The sequence below is a fragment of the Zonotrichia leucophrys genome, chromosome Z, assembly GCF_028769735.1.
Source record: "Zonotrichia leucophrys gambelii isolate GWCS_2022_RI chromosome Z, RI_Zleu_2.0, whole genome shotgun sequence".
Classification (NCBI taxonomy): Eukaryota; Metazoa; Chordata; class Aves; order Passeriformes; family Passerellidae; genus Zonotrichia; species Zonotrichia leucophrys.
In genome coordinates, this window is record NC_088200.1 from 57262198 (window position 1) to 57284582 (window position 22385).

Consider the following 22385-nt stretch of genomic DNA (forward strand, 5'->3'; position numbering starts at 1 on the left):
GGTTTAAAATCAGGTTTGTGCTTTCCTTATTCACAGTTTCCTCCAGGAGAAGCTGTGAGTGACACATATAGGTGGCTCCCACCATTCTTTTTCAGTAGACTGAATGAGTGTGTATGTGTGTATTTGGGTTTTTTTAGCCATGCTGTCACAAGTGTTTCCTATGGTCCAGTCCCCTGCAATCACACCGTGGGTCCCGCTCTCAAACCCTGGCCAGACTCTCCCTGTGGGATCAGTACTGGTCGTGGTGGTGGGAAGGCTAAAAGTGGTTACAAAAACAGTGAAAATTGTGGAGAAGGTTTTCATGTCTCTTTCAAGCCCAGGGAGGCTGAACAGGGGACTCACATTTCTTTGCATCCCTGAAAGCTAGAAAGGGTACTTTTCCCCAGCGGAAAGGATTTTGGTAGAATTTAATGTTCACAGGAGGTGTAGATTAACGTGCATGAGTCATAGATATTTTCGGCTCTGGATGCAAGCAGAAGTACTATACTCAAGTATACATCCATCTCTCTGTACAGTGCAGCGGCAAAATTAAGCACAGAGAATACACTGAACTTCAAACATCTTGGCAAAATCACTTGTATTTTCTTGATTTTACCTTAAAGACTGTCTGCAATTTACAGTAGAGCCCTTTTCTATTCTAGACTGCAGCAGCAGGACTGATTTCTGGGTGTGAAAAGCGACAGTTTTTCTCAGTACCACTGCTGCAGAATGAGGAATATGTCAAAATTATCTTAAGTTGGGATGTTCTTTAAATACTTTTGCTTGGCTAAATAAGACTTTCTTATATCAGCAAGAAAGGGCTCCTAATCAGCGGAACAAACAGTTAGCATTCCTTAGTGAAGGGTATCTGGGAACCAAGCTGTAAGAACATAATAAATGAAAACGTTGTATGTCTATGAATGTTACTGAATAAACCTGGGAAATGCATCAAGGACCATGTATCCCTTAGAGGAGCTGCCTGTATTGTAACCCTGAAAGTCATGCCTCAAAGTCAGAATGACACAAGTCTTCCCTTGGGTATGTGTAGAAATTAGGATTACCTTGTTTAAATGGAAACTACTAACCAAGCATAATGAGTGGGCTGTACTTGGGAAGTTACTAACTTTGAACTTTGTGTATAAATAAAGCTGCAGAGGGTCCTAGCGATGTGCTTTATTTTGTGGAAAACCTCCCCGCACACAGCATAGATCTGAAAAAAGTAATCAATGTCTCTGTCAATGTGCAATTAGTGGCTTGTTGCACACCAGGTAGCAAATCCAATTTTGTGGGCAATACCACCATGCTTTTCCCCCTGCTCAGAAGGGCTCATGCAGTGGTGGAGAATTCATTTCACAGTGGTGTGAAACAGGTGGTTCCAGCAAAATAGGGAAGCTCTTCAGGGACATCTTCTGTTGTTCATCTCTCACAATGCATGTTTTTGAAAACTGTTGAGAAATTATACAAGACTTAGAAATAATGAAACCATTTTCCTGGAATATTTTGAATCTTCTAGGAAAGCATGACATCTGCAAGTGCTTCAGGCCTTTCACTATATAATGTTACTTAAAATGTAGGAAAACAGCTGGAAAACATTTTTATGAAATGCTGATGTGACATTAACAGAACTTTAGCAATACTGATTTTGCTACAATTTTTAAGCTGCGAATTTGTTGGGGAATTTAATGCTTCTAAAGGCCATTTACTATTTTTAAACACCATTAGTCACACTATTTTACCAGTAAAAGCCTTCCTTGCAGCTGATGATAATGTACTTTCTCTTCCCAACTTTAATGAGGGAAGGGTGAAGGGATCAGAGACAGGAGGCTGAACCATTATGTAATTCCTCTCCACAGCCTTGGCTATTGTAGCTTGTGTGCACAGATGGGAAGATGAGCTATGCTTGTTTTGTCTGGAGTGGCATCAAGTGTACCAGAATGCTGACAAATTTCAGAGGTGAGCTGGTTAAAGCTGCAATTTCTCTCCTATAGGGAAATTGTGACATTTTCACATATTTTTCACACCTATGAAAAGGGGAAATGACACATTTCTCTTACAGCTTATGAATTCACTTTTGAGTCAAGTTTCTCCTAGTTTCCAGCAGCCTGCCTGAAGAAAGCCCCAGAGCCCCTGTCAGGCAGATAGCTGAAAGGCTGTCTGGATGACTGGCATGTTCTCCCTAGCACCTGAAGGACCAGTTTTTCCGTGGAAAACTTGGGCTAAACCCTACCCTACACACTCAGAATTGGACACCGTGGCCCAAAGGCTGTGAGGGAGTTCTGGAGTAAGTGGCCCCATTGTCTCAAGCAGCCGCAACACTAACTGAGCTGTTGGTGAGATGTTTGATGTGGGTGCCAAGCAGCTTTTTCCAATGAAGTTAAGGACAGCAGTTCCTCAAAGAAAGCTTTGGACAGGGATTTCTGCTTCCCTCTTCTTATAGGGCTCAGACACCTCTTGCCACTATGGGAAGGAGGGCAGTGAGCTGGCATTTTTAGGTCTTCTTTAAGAACCCTTTCATTGTACTGATTTGCTGCCCAGGAAAATGTGAAAATGCAGAGATTTTTGACATTTCTGTTGATGTTTCAGGGATGTAGTCACAGGCTGTCACTTAAAATGTGAGGTGTTGTTCCCAAGTTGCATCTTGGTTCTTTGGTGCCCTTTCTGGGGCCAGGCACTGATCTAGATTTGGGCAGAGCTTGACTGCTGTCCCTGGCATGGGAACCTCTGATAGAAGCAGTCCATCCTTTTCCAGCCTCACTTTCACCAGTCCTGGCCCATCTGGAAAGAACTTGAATGTCTGCAGGCAGTAGCCAGAATCACTGAGAAATGCCATCCCTGCTGTTGCTTGTTGTACAGTCTTGTATTAGAGCTGTCTGTGACATTTATTTTGTTTATGAAGCAAAGACTCCTACACCCACTCCTGTTTTTGTTTGTTCATGTAAATTACAGCACTTTGCAACTTAATTGCTATGGGCTTTATGAAACAACATTAAGGACCATACTAATTGTGGGCTTGCTCCATTCCTATTTCTGAATAGATTTTGAAATTCTGTAATTGGATGTATTTAATTTTTTGTAACTTTATATAATGAAATTGTGGATTAATATGAAAGAAGCAGAAAAATTCTGGCTCTGCATCAATGCAGGGCTGTTTCTAGCAAAAGGTTTTGTGTTCTGGGAGTTTAGGCTGTTTTTCAGAACAGTGATTCTGGAAAATACTTAGGGGATTGGGATTTGATAATTGGAGAGAAGGGTTCTACAGAAATACCTGAGTTAACCCTCCCACAGGTAGGAGCTCTGGAACCTACCCAACCTTCCACCCTGTCAGAATGAAAGGTCAGGGGAAGTGGTTTTGCCATGAGGTGCAAGAATTCGTGGGACATGATCCATTCGGAAACATGAGGATTCAGATGGTGGGTCTGGATCACTGCAGGACAACATCCTAGGTATTGCTGTAATGGGCAGCAGAGGGCTGAATCTTAAGTTAGGAAATATTCTTTCAGAAAACTTATGCCTCTGCATTGACTTAGGATGGAGAACATCCATCAGTCATTGTTTTCTGTTTGTCTTTATGAGCCCAGATACTCATACAAAAACGATTAACAAATTTGGTGAAGACAGTCTTTCCACAGCTAGCTGGCCAAAGCTCCAGGCTGTGGATTTGACATTTATATCTGAGTTACCTATCAGGCCGCTTCACCCATTCTCTCACTGGCTCTATGAAGCTATGAAAATTGTATCATATTCAGCAGTTCAGTGAACCAGTCCTTGTTTTTGCTGATCCAGTCTTTCATGGTGCAGTTAAATCCATGAACATGAAGAGCAGCAGATGGGCCCAACAATTTGCAAAACATTCCTTTTGTGTGGTAAAATGTCTTTGTTATTTTTAACCCCATTTCATAGTTTCTCTTCTTCTTTCTATTTCATCTAATTCACCGTGTAAATGAAATGCTGTATTTGGTTTTCAGTGCCAGGTTTTAGTAGAGAGGAGGGTAGAGGAGGCAGCTGTAGGGGTGGTTGCTGTAAGAAGCTGCTGGAAGATTCTCCCATATTTGTCAGAGCCAATGCCAGATGGCTCCAAAACAGACCCACCACTGGCCAAGTGTGAGTCGATCAGAGATGGCAGTAATGACTCTGTGATAACATCTTTAAGAAGGGAAGAACTGGTGCAGACTGTGGTGGAGCATCTGTCCCCCCATAGCACATGGAGGTGCCTGGAGGTGCAGATACATCCTCAGCTGTGGCCAGGCCCCACACTGAAGCAGCTGAGTGCCTGAGAGGAGGCTGTGACCACCTGTGAATGAGGAGCCCGTGCTGGAGCAGACTTTCTGGCAGGATTTGTGACCTTCTCTGGAGCAGTTAACAAAGAACTGTAGCCCATGGGAAGGACTCAGGCTGAAGAATTTAACGGAGAACTGTCTCCTGTGGAAGGGACTCCATGCTGGAGCAGGGGAAGGATTAGTCTCCCTGAGCAGCGGCAGGAGCAGTGTGTGGTGAACTGACCATACCCCCCATTTCCATCTCCCTGTGAAGGCAGAGGTGGGAAGAAGAGAGGGGTTGGGGCAGTTATTGGTATTAGATATTTCTTTTACTTCTCATTATCTTGCTCTGATTTTGATTGGTAATAAATTCAATTAATTTCCTCAATTAAGTCAAGTTTGTTTTGCTGTGACCGGATTTGGAGAGTGATCTCTCCCTGTGCTTATTTCAACTCATGAACATTTTATTCATTGTCCTTCCTCTCCCCTGTCCTGTGATAGAGTAGCTTTAGTGGGTGTCTGGCATTTGGCCAGGGTCAAACCACCACAAACACATGATCACAATAAACAACAAATCTAACCTATACAAGAAATCAAACTTGCATCGTCCCCACTTGCCCCCCAGACAAAGAGGACTGGATGTTTGACTTAGAAAACAGGATTTTTATGTATATAAGTTAAGCTCTATAAACTGAACATCAAAATGTTAGGTAAAGGCTTGTCAGCTAGGCTTTTACCTTAAAGCAAAAAAGATTTCCACCTTCCAAATGTTTGCAGGATTATCTGCATGACTCACATTACAGCAGCATTATCAGCTCACCATACTACAACTAATATGTGTGGGATATAAGGATCCCTGGTTTATAGTGATATCTAGCTAAGGGCTATTCAACAATAGAGACAAATTTAAGAAGTAAAAAAAGTAATAAACAGATATATAGACAATCTTTAAAAAGCTGACCAGAGCTGTTAGGTCAGGTCTTTGCAGGAACTAAGTGTAGCCTCAGAGATGTTTAACTGGAAATATTTCCAGTTAATGAAAAAGGGGAAAAAAGATTGTCTTTGGTCTCCTGGGAATAAGTAAATTTATTAGGAGATATTTGAATGGACTTGTACAACTACACAAACCTTCCATGGGATTTCTTAAGGGGATTATGGAAATGTGTGGGAATTATCCTCAACTTTTTCTCCAGGCATGTGGTCTTGTTACCTTCTTGGATGCATCACTGTCAGTGAGACAAAACCTCAGCATGCTCCGGGGTTTTCTACTGGCCTGTTATGCATTTGCAGATGTGTGAGGGACAGATGTGTGGTCCACATTGTGTCAGACAGTAACAAATTATTCCTGCCTAACCAAAAGGATAAACCTGTTCATGGTATTACATTATCAGAGTGGTGAGCTGAATAAGTTTCTGTGTTCTTGTGGTTACAGATGACAACAGCTGACTGCTTAAGTATTTTTTCTTTGTAAGGTCATCTATGTTTTGAGGTTTGCCTCTGGCATTGGGACAACTGGTCTTTTTCCAAGAGTGGATATTTGCCCACTGATGAATATAAACACAGGCAATGTTCTGTACTTCACTCTAAAAGGATTTCATTTTGACTAGTTTGGTTTCCCGTGATTGTGAGGAAAGTTTGGTTCTTCCTTGATCATCAAGAATTGAGAACTTCTGAAAATTTGTTTTGGTCTGATGTTGGAATTCATTCTTTTCCTAGTTTAGAATGGAAAGTCAGTTGGAAATTATTATTATGAGCCTGTTGTAAGCTGTGCATCAGCATGAGGTGAAATCTCTGTGTGTCTCATCCTTCTTCTCCTGCACTTAATTCTTAGGTGAAGTGGCGTTAAAACAACTGGCTTTTCTTTTGCTTTTGGAGGAGCACAGGTTTACCTGCCCACTGGATTGGTCCTGTGAACTTCAGTGACAATGAGCCTAGAAGAAAATCACTCAGAATATTTTCTCAAGGTAGAAAAACTCCAGCCTGCTTTTAACCTAAGTCCAAGGTTTCCTGTTCTTTAGAAATGGATTTTAGTTTGGTTCAGTTGTGCAGGCCTTTCCTGTGAGTCTCTTTTTGAGTTCTTATCTCTGACAATGCACGTCACTAGTATATCCTTGCCTCAGTGAAGGCCCACCCTCTGGTGGGCTGCACCACTGAAGCATAAGCTGCTGAATTTAATGTGCAATTGCAGGAGAAAAGATTCTAGCTATGTCACTATTCAAAGGATTTTCTCTTCACCCTGCAGGACATGAATTTTGTGGCCAAATTGAGAACCCATTAAGAGATTTTTAAGCATGGCTTGAGGTATTTCTGCCTGTCTGCAGTGGTCAGTACTTTCAGCTTTCTGGCTAGATTGACTCTGAGACTTTCTCTTCTCTGCCTACCTTTATGTCCCCTCAGTGTTCACTGCGGAGATGTGGACACAGATGAGCTCGGATTTGCAACCTAGCTGGCTGCACTAGTTCTGTGAGGGAAGAACAAAAATTAGTCTGATTAATGAAGAAGTGTGGTGGGAGAGGTTCTTAGAAATGCTGTTTGTGATGAAGTTTGAAAGTACGAGCAAAGGTCTTCATGGCAAGAGTAAGTCTGGTCACTGCAGGAGTGTTTAAAAATATTCAAATCTGAATTGCTATCTTTCCTAAATTTCAGTGGAGGTGTGTCCATAAGCCACGATCTATCTCCTGCTTAGAAGAACCAGGATGTATCACTGGCAGTCAAAGAAGATGAGGAAATTCCTGAGCAACAGTCAAGCAGCAATAAGGAGGTATTTTCCCAGTGTGTTCAATCCACAGTGTAAGTGCTCTCTCTCTCTTGAGGATAACTAATGTAAAAAATGAGCACTCTTCATAGGGAAGCTGTCCCTTTTTGGGTAAAGTCCTCTGTGGATCCTAAGACTGTATTCCAAGAGACAGGAAGTAAGTGTCGCTGTGGGACAAGGAGCTTTTGCAAAGCATGTGTAACGCTTCCAGATGAACAGGAGTGCAGGTCCCTGAAGAGAAAAGCTGCTCCACACGCAAGGGAGAAGTACTTGCCTCGGTGCACCTTGGTGAAGCTGGAGGGTTGCTGGGCTCTGGCAACACAAATGCATTCAGTGCGAGTTGTGTATCTAGCCTTGCTCCTCCCTGTGTCCTGGAGGCACAGAGAGCTGTGATGCTCTCAGCAAGCACTGGCCAGAGCAGGGCACTGAAGGCTCAGACATGCCTCGGTTAGTTCTGCCTGCTGTGCCCACCTGACTGTCCAGCTGACTGGCTCTGCAGTGGCAGTGGGTTTCAGTTTGCAAGAGTTAGTGACTGCACGCTCTTCCTGAATGCTGTGTCTCTTTCTCAAGAAAGATATTTTGCATTTGCCTCCAGATAGTTTTGTAGTAAGATCTAAACAGTAACTCTGGGTCTCTCCAGGATAGAGAGAGAAGTAGTTCTAATCAGTTTCAGACCACGTGTCATGTCTCCCGTGATCATTGTGGTCTCCTTACAGTACTGCATGGGATGTTTTCCTCATACACAATTCCTGACTTTTGCAATTGCACGTAGCTAGGGCAATACCACTGCAGAACTGTGAAGAACAAATTGGGCAGGAAAAGGGAAAATAGACATCTACAGTGACAAACTTTATTCCTGCATGTTAATTAAGTGTTGATACAGTTGTTGACTCATGTTAATAAAGTCAACAGTCCCATGTTAATAAAATAAGTAATTTAATATTTATGAAGTCAAGGGTAAGTTCCAAGAACAAGTAGTGTGTAAGACCTCTGGAAAAGCTGTACATTTGTAAAGAAGAAGGAAGGATTTGTTTTCACTTTACTGCCTGGTTGACTGACATATCCAAATCATCTTGTTATTAGCAAGGGCTGCCTGATTTGTTGAACTGAGACCTGAGGAGAAGCAGTTTATAAATAAAACAGTGGAAATGCACACCAGAAAATAAGATCGTAAATCTCTTGTCATTAAGTGAGATGAAAAATAGGTTGGATGTGGAGGAATTTGCATACATATCTCTTGTTGAAATAGATATCTGATCCAAATTACAGTATGACCTGTGGAAACCTCTGCAGCAAATGACAGATCTACAGATGTAGCTCTTGGTTATGGCTATTTTGCATTCAGTGCCTGGACTCTGTTCACAGATAATGTGTTATTCTTGGCATTTCACCAGTTTTCTGACTTTATATTGCATTAGTTAGGCAACCTGAACGGTTATACAATATAATCAAGCGCTAAAATTTAGCAGTTGAGTAATAATTTTAATATGAGAACCCCACTCTAATTTCTTATAGCTTTATTTTATTTTAATTCCTTTGAATAATAAAGAGATGAAACACAGGTCTCTAGGCTAGCTTTTTGATTTAAAAAGCCAGTCTGATAAATGACAGTGCATATTTAATTCTCACAATAATTTTTTTTCAAATGCCTTTAAATAATTTTTGTTCTACTGTTTGGAGGATTCTCTGTTTTGTTCACTGAGTCCGATTCTCAGTAAGAAACCAATTGTTTTGAATGGAAAAGTATCCAGAAAACTTTTCATTTATATAGTGAAAAAAACCCAAAAACCCCCAGTGAATTAACCTCCTTTCATATTCCCACTCTTAGCTATCTGAGAGCCACAAATTGATTGTTTTGCTTGTTCTTATGTCAAAGTTCACATACAGGGGATGAACTAGTGGTCGTCAGCAGCAGCTTCTCTCTAAAAGGTATGGAGCCGCCAACAGAGATTTTTGAACTCAGTAAGACTTCTGGAGGACCTAAAAACCAGGGTTTGTCTGCGGTGGGCAAAAGTATCCCAGTGAGAAACCACAACCAGGCTGCAGAGGGACAGGCAGTTTTAAACAGAACACCCCAGGGGTGTACATTCATAGTCTAGGCAAGGTGATACCTGTCAGAAAAAAACTGTGTCCCCCAGGTTTGTATGAATTTTATTTCTAAGAGGTCAGAAAACACAACAATGCTAAGAGATGATCCTTGAGCTGATGCTAGAGAATATATCTTTGGCACTTTCTGAACACCTTCAGACCAACATTGTTTGGCTGGGTGCTCTTGCCTACTGAATCATTCTTATTTCCCCTTTGAGTACTTGTAATTTACATTTGCTGCTGCAGCCCTGTAACTTGGGAAGGTTAGGAGTAATTTCAAGCCTGTCAGTATACCTGGGCAATTTAGGTAACCTTAGTAAAATGTTTCTCGATCCAAAACTGTTATCCCTGATCAGGTATAGCAGCCTGTGGGAGAAAACTCTTCTAAAACCCAAGAAGTTTCTTGTGCATGGTTGGAAACTCTTCTGCTTGTCTCATTTAAATTACTCTAGTGCAGACAATCTGATTATCCAAGGATGAGGCCTGATCAGAATTTTATTAGCTTTACTTGCCCATATTAATTTTGATATCTGCATCTCACCCACATCCAGACCCCTCCCTTCCAGCATTACAAATTTTACTTCTTCAGAAACAAATGAGATGGTAACAAAGGTGGACCCAAGGAAGTTATTGAAGGGAGAGATGAGATAAGAATCAGATTATGCTTCCTTTGTTTAATTCAGTATTCTGGAAAATCTATTTATTTTTATTTAAATGCGGATTCCATTGAGCAGTTCTGCTGCTGCAAGTATTTAGTCATATTTTCCCTTTGCTGTCTTCAGGTTGACCATGCAGTGAAACAAAGAGCACTCATCAGACTCTAAGGAGGACATTGTAAATCAGAAATCCACTATGACAGGAAATATAACAAGACTAATAACCCTTGGGCTGATTGTTTCCTTTCCTGAAATAAATGGTAGATTTTTTTCAGGGAACTGTATGTGGGTTTAATAATGATGTGGATATTATGCTGAACTAGAAGTGAGACAGTGAAGTGGTCCTGACTGCAAACAAGTATGCAGAAATAAAGGCTCTGGAGGAACCATGAAATAGAGAATACAGAGGAAAATGTGACCACAGGTGAAAATCTCTCAATACTTTCAAGACACTGATGGGAAAACAAGAAAAATTTTAAAAAGTGCAGAGCAACTCTGTACACTGTGAATCAAAATGAAGGTGGTCTGCATTAAACTACTGAGTGCATGCAGCTGGACTCTGCACCCACTTTGCACATTCATAATGAGCAAGGAGAGAGAGGGGCTGGGAATCAGTTCTCATGTGACTTCTGAATTAGTGCTGAATTGGGCAACCCCTTTCTCTTAATGTAACTATTCCTTATCCTACACTTGGAGAAAATGGGGAATTTAACATTAGACAACTTGGGATGTGTGTGTGGGGTTCAGTCTCCTCAGGAAGATGACAGGCACAAGCACCTACTGAATAAGTCATGCAATAGACTGCTAATGGCAAGTGATAATTTTATACCTAGAGCACAAGGAATTTCAAAGCCTTGAACATGACTGGGCCCTGCTTTGGGTAGGAAAGAGAAGCCATAATATTAAACAGAGGAGATAAGCAAGAGCTGGGGAAGAGATAAATTTTGCCCTTTTATCTGAAATTAGTTTTGAGTCAAAAGAAAGCTCAGGGCTGAACTGAGTTGTGCTGTATTTGCATGGCAAGATTTTGGCAGTGTAGAGACGACACTGTGAGCAGCTGCTGGAAGTTTCCTCCATGTCCAACAGAGTCAATGCCAGATGGCTCCAGGACAGACCTGCTGCTGGCCAGGGCCAAGCCGATCACAGATGGTAGTAATGACCCGGTAACATATTTTAGAAGGGGAAAAATATTGCACAGATGTAATTGTGCTCAGAGAAGTGAGGAGTGCAAAGTGAAAGGAAGAGCTGTGCAGACCAAGGTCAGTGGAGAATGGCGGGGGTGGAATGTACTCCAAGTGCCTGGGAAAAAATTCTCCTTCTGCCTATTGTGAGGACCATAGTGAAGCATTTCTCTCCCTTCTTCCTGTGGAGATCCCTGGGGGATGCAGAGCTCCACCTGCAACCCATGGAGGAACTCCACACTGGAGCAGGTGGATGCCTAAAAGGAGACTGTAACCCGGTGGGAAGCTCCTGGAGCAGGCTCCTGTCTGCAGACCCACGGAGAGAGGTGACCATGCTGAAGCAGTTTTCCTGGTCGGACTTGTGATCCTGTTGGGGAACTGTCCTGCTGTCAGCCAGGACTGAGTTAACTTTTTGCAGTGTGTGTGGAGAGGAAAAGCCTGAAGCCATGTGGGCATGTGTTGATTGTTATTCTATACCGCTTCAAGTCACAGCCAGAGGTGGAGGTGAAGGACTTTTGGGAAGGAAAGTGTGGCTTGCAATCCAAAAACCCAAAAAGGGTGGGAGGGTAGGGAACCTGGCTGCCGTTTTTTTTGAGTGTCTCATGCTTGGTGAGTATTTTTAATGTGTATCAGCTTCTATCTGTACTGGTCCTATTTTTTTTTCTTACTTCATTACTGTTTGTAAGGGAATTGTTCTTATCTCAACCAGTGACCTGTGCCTTTTGTACCTCCAATTCTCCTCCCCAGCCGCCCACAGTGGGGGCAGAAGAAAGGTGAGGGGAAGTCAGTGAGCAGTTGTGTGGTTTGGAAAGTCTCAGTGGGAGAACTGAACTGGGGAGTACCACCCCTAAACCACGACAGGCACCCACACTGGAGCAGGCTGTGCCTGGAGGATTTCACCTTGTGGAAAGGAACATAGGTTGGAGCAGTTAATGAAGAACTGTTTCTCATGGTATGGATTGACCTTGGAGAAGTTCATGGGGAATGGTCTCCCGTGGGAGGGACCCTATGCTGGAGCGGGTGAATGGCTCCTCTTCCTGCGCAGCAAAATGTGTGATGGCCTGACCACAACCCCCATTCCCTGTCTCCCTGTACCCCTGGGAGAGGAAGCAGACCCCAGGGAAAAGGGAGGAGTAGGGGAGAGATGATTTTAAAGATTTGTTTTACTCATTATCCTGTTCTGATTTCATTGGTAATAAATTCAACTAATATCCCCAAGTTCAGTCTGTTTTGCCCGTGATAGTATTCAGTAGTGATCTCTCCCTGCCCTTATCTAAACTCATGAACCTTTCATTTTACTTTCTCTCCCCAGGCCACTCGGGAAAAAGAGTGATAGAGCGGCTTTGGTGATACCTGGCATCCGACCAGGGTAAACTACCACATGAGTAATGGAAAACCTGCTCTAAAATTTAGCTTTTTTGCTCTCAGAAAAAAGAACTGTCTCACTCTGTCCAAGCAGTGAATTTAATTCTCCAGGAGGACCTCTGCAAGTGGACTCCCTACTGACAGAAAGAAGGAAGCAGAGAGAATCTAGCACAAGTTTTTGCAGAGAGCGCTGCCTTAGCTGTGTGCTACCTGCACAATCTCTTTTTATCTCTTTCCTGGTTCAACAGCATTTTTCAGTCAGGCCCATTTTGCAGTACATTGTTATATCATTGGTAGTTATAACAGGTACTTTCAGAGAACTGTTTGCTGGGCTGGCTGTTGAAAATCACGTCTACCAATACCCATGTATTCTGCTCCTACCTCTCCAGTCTTGGTATGAGTGCCCCCCTTCTACCTTCTCAGCTTTAGACTTGCAAATTTCTGCTTTGCACACCAATAGCAGATAATTCCACCCCTTTTCCACCTGTCCCCAGTTCTTTTTCTTAGGCAGCCCACCTTCAGCATTGTGGCCCATTTATACCCTCCAGCATGGCAGCTGTGTGGCTGGAGGGAGGCTGGCCTCTGACTGATTGCACTTCATTTCTCTTGAGAGAGTGAAACAACTTTAGTTGTCCCAAGGATCATCCTTGCATAAAGAAGCTACAACATCTTTGCAGGGACTGAGATTTTTGCTGCTGCAGATCAGTACGAGTTAAAAACATGCATGTGTGCGTTACCGACCTCCTTGGCAAGATAGTAATCTTGTCCTAATTGTAAGGTTTCATGCCTGTGAGCATGGCTGCAGGAAATAAAGTATCATTGTATGTTCTAAAACAAAAGTACCCTGGTAAACTTAGTCTGGAGAAAACACAAGACACTAGTTTATAATTAGCAGGTAAAAGAAATATGGAAAATATGTCTGTTACACTGCAAAGGTTTGTGAAGACAAACATTTGAGTACCAGAAAGTTGATGTTTGGACTTGCTTTGCTTTTAGAGAATCAATCTGTAAATTACAGACAACAAACTGACCCCTGGAGTTCTGAGAGGCTCGACTCAGAGGGAGGTGCTGGGCGCAGATCATTGTGGTCCAGATCCAAGGGTCTCACCTAGGATCACTATTTGTGGGGAAGCAAGAGAGTGGGCTTGAGTCAAAGTAATTTTCCTTCCTGTCTGAAATTCAGATTGATAACTTTCTTTGAAATTTTGATGATGATGAAATTATTATTCTTCTTTGGTTGTTATTTAAGCAGGAGATGAAAGTTTCCAATGGTATTTGTAAAAAAACAGGTGTTCATTAAATAGCATCAGTTCCTGGGGGCAGACTGGGCTTCTGATAAGCTCAAGAGAAGCTGAGTCCAGGTGCTGTTCATCAGGGCTGGGGCCTTACCAGCATTTCTGAGATTGCAGTGTGACTCCAGCTGTGAGATGGGGAGAGAGGATGCATCACCATGGCTATAAAACAGCTTCAGGCTGAGTAGAGGAGGATCTGGCTCTTCTGTTTCACTTGACAAATATATGCATCACCTTCTTACAGCCTGAGTAAAATGCAGAAAGTTTCCTTCCTGCAGTGACTGCTTCTCTGTCTGCATTCATGAGCAAATGCTTTTGGCATTTGCTCTGCTTGGTGGGCAGGCAGAGGATTGCTCCTGTTGCTGGCTGAGAAGCCTGAATGGTCATGAACTGTAAGTGAGCTAAAATGTTTGCTTACAACAGATCTGTGAACCTGTGCCCAGCAAGAGAGATATATTCTGTTTCTTGGCATAGTGAATGGGAGTTTCTGTGAATGGTCTTTTAGCAGATGTCCAACGTTGTGGCACTTGCTGTTCAGAGTTATTTCAGTGCTGATTCAGTACTATCAGGGTCCCAGTTTAGATGCTGAAAATTACTTTAAAATGCTAAATCTCTGACTACCAGAAGAACTTCTCTGACCCACTGTTTTGTAACATAATTAATGTACTCTTGATGTGACAGCAACTGAGTCACGTACTTCCCAGGTGGAACTTTGATTATTTTGGCTATTTCTAATACATCCTAGGCAATCCCCACAAGTTCAAGTGTCCTGCTTCGTGTAGCATATGCATGCTGTTGAGTGCATGCCATGTTTCTGCTGTGGTTGTACAGCCTGAGAGTGAACTTTCTGCCTAGGCAGGAGCGACATATGGGAGGTGGCATTGGGATGAGTGAAGTGCCAAGGGAAAGAATAAAGCAGACAGACTGGAGAAGAAATAACCAGGAGGAGGAGGGCAGAGCAGCAGAGGCAGTTGGAGTAGCTGGGAGATTTGGTACAAAAGAGTTCCCTCTTCCCTTCTCCCTCACAAAAGGAAGAGGTTGATGGAGCCTTCCTGAAAACTGCTTGGAAGCAAAGCCAAACTCTGTAAGGGTACTGGAGGGCAAGCCAAGTTGTGGAGAAGCCTGATATTCAGAAAATGTGTATAAATAGCTTGGGGATAGTCCTGTAGAACACAGTAGAACTGTCTTTAGGACTTGAGAACAGACCTGAATGCCAAAGGAGGAGGAGAAATGCATTTCCTATGCAGTCAGTGGAAGAAGAAATGAAGGCAGAGGGAGAGAATAGGGGTCCTACATCAAGAAAGGTCAAGAGAGAGAGAGCAAGACCTGTGCAAAGCATGTGGACAGTGTTGCCCTGCTCTTGGGAAGCACTGGCTGAAGATCAAAGAAAGCTGGTGAGGTTGCAGAAGGACAGGGACTGATGAGGAATCCTTGTGTGAAGTAACAAGTCTGAAGATCCTGAAGGCAAATCTCTGGTGAGAGGGACTAACACAGTCCTACCTATCTAAGAGTACTTGCAACAATCTTGAAAAGGAAATGTGTCACCAAACACTGTGACTTGTGCCAATGTTTGCCATTAGCTGGGCTGCCGTCACGAAGGACAGGCGAAGGGTGCTGTGTCCATAATGGCGCTGCTATGTTTTGATGAAGCATCAGATACTTGAGGGATGTCCTTTTGGATGACATGATGACAGATCTGCTCTGCAGCAATTCCCCAGATAATTCCTGGAGTGCAGGCCAGGGGCCTCAAGAGGACTTCAAAAGGTAACAAAGGCTCACTGCCACCTGATTCCTTTCATTTTTCTTATGCTTTGAAGAATGCCCCTGGTAACTGTTGACAGCACAAGCAAAGGCTGCTCTAGCTGATTCCTGGCCAGGCCATTCAGCTTACATGGATGTGTGAGCCACAGCAGTGCAGGACTTATGGCTCCAAGTGCCAGGGGAAAGGGTCAGGTGAGGAATCACTCTAGGGCAGCATACCTGTCCAACCAAAATGCTGAGGGTGAGTCCAGGGAAGATGGAAAATCAATATTGAGTGGAAGGTAAAAAGCTCATCTGTTTTCATTTTCAAATTTTTTGCGCAAGAGGGGCGTTATGATACATCTGAGTTTTTGTTTAGTAAGCTGTGTTTAGTAGGTCATCAAAGCTACCACAGAGATGATAGGGGGTCCAAGTGCTTATAATAACACAAAATTGAAAATTTGAATCTGGGTTTTTTTCCCCCCTATTTGTGTCTCCTTGTCAGTTTAAAGAATAATTCATTAAGCTCTGGATTGTTCTCCTTCTAAAGAGAAAATGACCTAAATTTTGGATGTTGCAAAAAAAGTTAGTTACAGCTTTGGAAGCAAAATAAAAAATAAAACCAAAAAACTTCAACACTACATATACATAAAATCTGTCATGGTTTAACCCCAGGTGGCAACTAAGCACCACATAGCCACTGACTCACTGTCACCACAGTGGGGATGGGGAAAATAATCGAAAGAGTGGAAGTAAGAAAATTCCTGGGTTGAGATAAAGACAGTTTATTAGGGAAAGCAAAAGCCCCATACACACAAGAAAAGCAAAAGAATGAATTAATTTTCCACTTCCCACCATCAGGCAGGTGTTCAACCATCTCCAAGAAAGCAGGTCTCTATCACTTGCAGTGGTTATTTGGGAAGAAAAATGCCATCACTTTGAATGTCCCCTCTTCTCCCAGCTTTATATGTTGAGCATGATGTTCCATGGTATGGAATACCACTTCGGTAAGTTCAGATCAGGTGTCCTGGCTGTCTTCCCTCCCAGCCTCTTGTGTGCCTGCTCGCTCTTGGGAGAGCACAGGAGGGAAGCGTCCTTGACTTAGAGTAAGCCCTGCTTACTTACTTGCTGCTAAGATATCAGTGTGTTATCAACATTGTTCTCATACAAAACCCAAAATACAGCACTGTACCAGCTACTGAGAAAACCAACTCTATCCCAGTTGAAATAATGTCTAAATTTTTCTTAAGGTGCAAAATAAGTATAGTAGTGAAGTTCAAACCCCAACAAAGCTCATTTTGTAGGGATGACTAAGCATTACTTGTTAGTTACACATCCCCAAGAAAATATTCTTTGTCCACAAAAGAACTGGATCTTTTTTTCTGAGATGCAGGAATGTGGCAATTTTCAAGTGAACCATGCATTTCTTCTTCCTGTCTGTTTTTCATACCACTTCTGATATCCCAGAGATGGTGTTAACACTTCCCAGTTCAATGCTTCTGTGAATTTAAATAGCACACAGCTGACCCTGATCTTCTAGCTCATTAATAAAATGCTAGAAGATACCTGACCTATAATCTAGTTCTTTTGAGAAATATTACTGCTTGACTTAATTCACTGCTGTTCAACACTGCCCTTTGTACGCTAAATCCCTTCATGCTGCTGAAATTTATGCAACAGCATTGACAGCTGAGATGATCTGAGTTAACATTCTTGGGTAAGAGTGTTACAGTTTTTGTTTTCAAAACCAGGAAGAAGCTTTGTCCCTGAAGTCCACCTCTAGAGAGAATACATGAGAACTGATGTAGTAGCTATATAGCTGTTAATGGATTAGCTATTTGTATTGAACTATGGAGGTCCTACACTTCAAGTTATAGCTAACTGTTAGCAAAAGAGTGACCAGCATCATTGTTTCTTAAAAATTTCTATGTGTTTGGAAGTCATTAAAAAAAATCCATCTGACTTATGTGAGCTTGGTGTTGGATTCTTTGCAGTTCAGGCCTCTCGTACTGTGTTTGCACAATTAATGGTTGTGGTGGTCTGTGATTGTTTCCCAGCGAGGCCCTAAATGCCATGTAAGTAATCAATACAAGCCCATGTATCTTGTTCATGTATCTTTTGCCAGCTTATTACAGAACTCCTATACCCATCTGGATGGTGGAAATAATGTTGGATCTTTTTTACTCCCTTGCATCCCCATGGAGCTTCAGAGAAGTAGATGATGCATAACTCAATCCACATTCAATCTCTGAGTCCCCCTCAAGTGCGATTGTTGGCTAGCTCTTTCTGCCAGGGCATCAAGAGAAGCTGCTATCTGAATGCTCTGAAAGGAGTTTTGTCATCCATTTGTTTACAGATGCTAGTCTGTTTTTAACTTGGCAGCCTCAAATCAGTCTGGAGCCATAGAAATTCTGCTCGTAATTTTTGGCTTGAGATAGGTGTAGATGCACTGTGCAACATGCCACAGTCAGCAGTCACATTGGCATCTTTACCAGCGCAGAGAAGAAAAGAAATCAGCCCATGAGTCTGAATTTAGATATTCAGGGGAAAGAAAGGCAGGAAATTATGAATATTTGCTTCTAATTTGAAGACTGATTTAGAGAAGAACAGATGTAGGAAATTAATCAGAGGCCCAGGGATGAACACTGTTTAATATTCACTCTGTTGTCCTCAGGACTAGCTACATGCATTCTGAAGCTGGAGTCTGAAGAGCTTTTATGAAGCAGCTTCTGGAGAAGGGTAGCATGCCAGGACAGAACAGGGCTTCAAAGTAGAATGGCATTTGATGAAAGAAGATCCCCTCTATTCTCTCAGAGGTTGTGTAGTTATGGCTTGCTAAATGAAGCCATTATATAATAGATTTGATCTCTAGCCCCCTGGAAGGGGATGAAACTGTCTGGTGCCAGGTGACCACTAATGTTTCTAGCCGAGTGACCCTGTGGTTCTGTCCTAGCCCTGAGCCATAACCTCTCAGCTGGCCTGCTGCTCCAGCAGCTGTGTGGCACATGGTGGTCCCAGCTCATTTCCTTTCATCTCTTCAGATGAGGGATTTTTGTCATTGCCTTGCCCAGCAGTCAAGCACTGAGGACATTTTTCACCTTCGTGTTATTTTTCCTGAGGTTTCCTGGATGTGATATAAAGACTGGGAAGGGGAGCAGAAGCTGGCTTTGTCCTTCAGTTGGCCAGCATGGGGTGAGGTGATATATGGATGCCAGGCTCTTCTTCATCCATTTGTCTTCAGCAGATGGCTGAGGCTATGAGAAAGGACTGGATGAAAGTATAGGGGATGACACAATTTTCTCTGTTGAGCAGAGTAAGAGGAGAGAGACCTTTTTCATGAGTCTCTAGTAAAGCCATCTCTCACCTATTGCTTCCTGGGAGTAAGGGAAACAGTGGAGATGTTGACTGGATTAGTAGGAAGCTTATTAGTTTGTGCTAAAGAATCTCTTGCTGCAACTTTTTTGCCACTTTTGCTTGTGTCAGCTGAAATACACCATCCTGGTCTTGTTTATTTCACAGGGCACAGGGATTTAGAAACTCTGCTTCCCATTTAGGCATTATAAAGCTTTCATTATCATGAATCATCAAGTGTCCCAAATGTATAGGACATTAGCCAGCATCTCCTCTGTGCATAACTATTTCCCATGCCACTCTAGCTTTCTTATATTTTTTTTTGTGTTCAGCCAAGAACTTTTCACCAAAGGGCTTATATTTATTTCTGTTGGAACTAGAGCTTCAAACACTCTTGGTTTTGTTTTAATCTCAAAAAAGCAATTGTGCTTGCCTGATACTGCACCTGCATTATTTCTATTAATAATAAATATATGCCATTTAAACAGGAGCTTTTTACGTGCTAAGTGCTTCATAAACAATTTCAAAAACCAGTGTTAAAAGTGTATAAATGTTGCATGGCTGGGCACTTTAAAGCTGGGGAATGCTAATGTGAACCTGGCTACCATGGCTATGTGCTTTGTGCATAATTATTATTTATTAATTCTTGGCTTATTCAAGTCCCCAGAAGTTCCTGTTGTAGGAGGAGGACTTCAATGAGCTAGAAATACACAGAGAGTGGAACCAGGGACATGTGGCCTAGGAAGAGTACAGGGACACTGTACAGATTTGCAGGGATAGGATCAGCAAAGCTGAGACACAAATGGAACAGAATTTGGCAAGGGGTGTAAAGAATAAGAAAAAGCAACTTCCTATGAGGTAGAAAAGAAAGGCCCAGAGGTAAATGGCCCCTGATAAATGAGAAGGGAGAAGAGGTGTCAGGGGATCTGGAGAAGGCAGAGATACTCAGTGAGTTCTTTGCCCCAGTCTTCACTGGCAGTCAGGAGTCCCCCTTCTCTCAACTCCTGGAACCTCCAGGTGGGGGTTGAGGAAATTAATTCCCTTCCAGTGTAAGCAAAGAGCAGCTTCAAAACCACCTGATGAAACTGAATAGGCACAATTCTATGGGGTCTGACAACATACATCACAAGGTCCTGAGGAAACTGATGATATTGCTACCAAAGCATTCTACACTGTATTTGAAAGGTCACAGTGGTCAGGTGAAGTCCCTGGTGACTGGAAAAAGGGAAATACCACTGTTAGTTTAGAAAGGGGAGAAGGGAAGATCCAGGGAACTACAGACCAGTAAGCCTCACCTCTGTGCCTGGGAAAATGATGGAGCAGATCCTCATGGAATCGATGTCAATACACATGCAAGACTAGGGGGTGATCTGAGACACCCAGCATAGCTTTCTTTACTCAGGGCAAATCATGCCTGACCAATCTGGAGACATTTTGTGATGGAATAATGGCAATGGTCAACAAGAAAAGACTGATGGATGTCACCTACCTAGACTTCTGTAAGGTTTCTGATATGGTCCCATACCACATCCTGATGTCCAGACTGGAGAGACGTGGATTTAACAGATGGACTCTTCAGGGGATAAGGAATTGGCAGGATGGATGCCACCAGAGCGTTGTGCTCTCTGTCCAGGTGGAAGCCGTGACAAGTGATGTCCGTCAGGGCTGGGGCTGGTGCTCTGCAGTGTCCTCACCAATGGCACAGACAGTGGGATTGAGGGCATCCCCAGCAGGTTTGGAGATGACACAAAGCTGAGCAGCGCAGCTGACACAACAAAGGATGGGATGTGTTCCAGAGGGGCCTGGATAACCTTGAGACTTTGGCCAATGAACTTCATGAAGTCAACAAGTGCCAGTGCCAGGTGCTGCACCTGGGTTGGGGCAATCCCAGATGTAAATACAGACTGGGAGATGGGCTCACTGAGCACAGACCTGCAGAGAAGGCCTTGGGGGTTCTTGTGGCTGAGGGGTTGGGATATGATCTGGCCATGAGCTCTTGCAGCCCACAGGCTCAACCTTATCTAGGCTGCACCAAGCAGTGTGGCTAGCAGGGCGAGGGAGGGGATTCTACCACGCTCTATTCTGGTGTCATGAGACCCCACCTTGGGACTGCATCCAGCTCTGGGGTTAGGATCAGAAAAACATGGGCCTCTTGGAGCAGAGGAGATCCCTGAAGATGATTACAGGGATAGAGCATCTCTTCAATGAAGACAGGCTCAGGGAGTTGGCATTGTTTCAGCCTGGAGAAGATTTGGGGAGGGTTGACCTCATTGTGGCCTTCCAAAATTTAAATGGGGCTAAAAAAAAGTGGATTAATATTTCATAAGGTAGTAACAGGACAAGGGGCAATGGCTTTAACTGAAAAGAGAACCTTTAAACTAAAAGGTTTAAATCAGATATTAGGAGGAAATTCTGTACAAGAGGTTGGTGAGATACAGCAACAGGCTGCCCAGAGAAGTTGCGGAAGTTGAAGCCTTCTCCCTTGCAGTGCTCAAGACCAGGCTGGATGAGGCCCTGGTCAGCTTGAGTGGTGGATATAGCAACCCTGCCCATGACAGGAGAATTATCTTTAAAGTCCCTGACCACACAAACCACTGATTCTATTGATTCTGTAACACTAAGGTTAACACTTAACCATGGTTCTTCTTTTGAAAAGGAGCAGAACAGGAAAGAGATTGTGTCGGAACGCAGGAAATTCCTCTGGCTGCCCTGGAGGGCTCAGCCCCTGCCCAGGGGGCTCAGAGACCTTGGCACAGAGCCCAACACCCCTGTGCCTTTGATTTAGCCCTTGGAAGAAACGATTACCAACCGTATATGAAGAATTACAAGCCAAAAAAGTTTAAGTAGAATGATAGTGCATTTATCATAGGGTGAAAAAATAGATTTTTGGGGTTTTTAGAATGGGGGTTCAGGGGGCAAGATGGAGGGGTCTGGTCGTGTCCAGCCTTTCTCCTTCTTCTTCTTGGCCTCCATCTTCTGCTGTGATGTTGGCACTTTTAGATTGGTTTAGAGTAGAAGCTCACTGTCTCACATAGGTCATAGGTATTGGAAAGTTATTGTAAATATTGTATACATTTACAATTGTAAATATTGTAGTTTTTAGTATAAAAAGACAACACCACCCCAGGGGAGGCAGAGTGCCTCTGTCTGTCCTGCTGGATGGACCTCAGCAGGTCAGAGAAAGAATATTATAGATAAGAAACAATAAACCTTGAGACTGAGAACTGAAGAGCTCTGATTTCTTTGAGCGCTGGGCTGGGAAAAGAGACTTTCTAATGTATCTCAGGGTCACTCTGACCAGCAAGACATCCCAAAAGAATTGCAGGGTAAGAGAGAATAGACCCAGGAAGCAGAGGAGCACACCAGGAAAAGAAATAAAGTCGGTAGGTGTAGCTGAAAGCCCTACAGTATGCCTAATTTTCCTGTGTCTGATCATGTCACTTGTTTCAAAAGCAACACAGGTACCTTCTGCAACATTTTGTTCCCATGATATAGATCAATTTCATTCTTGTGAAAATATTTTACCCAGATGGTGACACATTTTATTTGAGTAGTGTTCCCTTGACCTTAGCTGGACAGTGAGGTCTTCTGATTATCTTGCTGAACGAGGGAAACAGCAGAATGTCCCAGTTACAGAATTTTTTTTTAGGAGTCTGATCTTTCAGCAAAGGAAAATAGACAACCAAGTTTTTATCTTTTTTTTTTTCCTTCTCTTTTTTAAA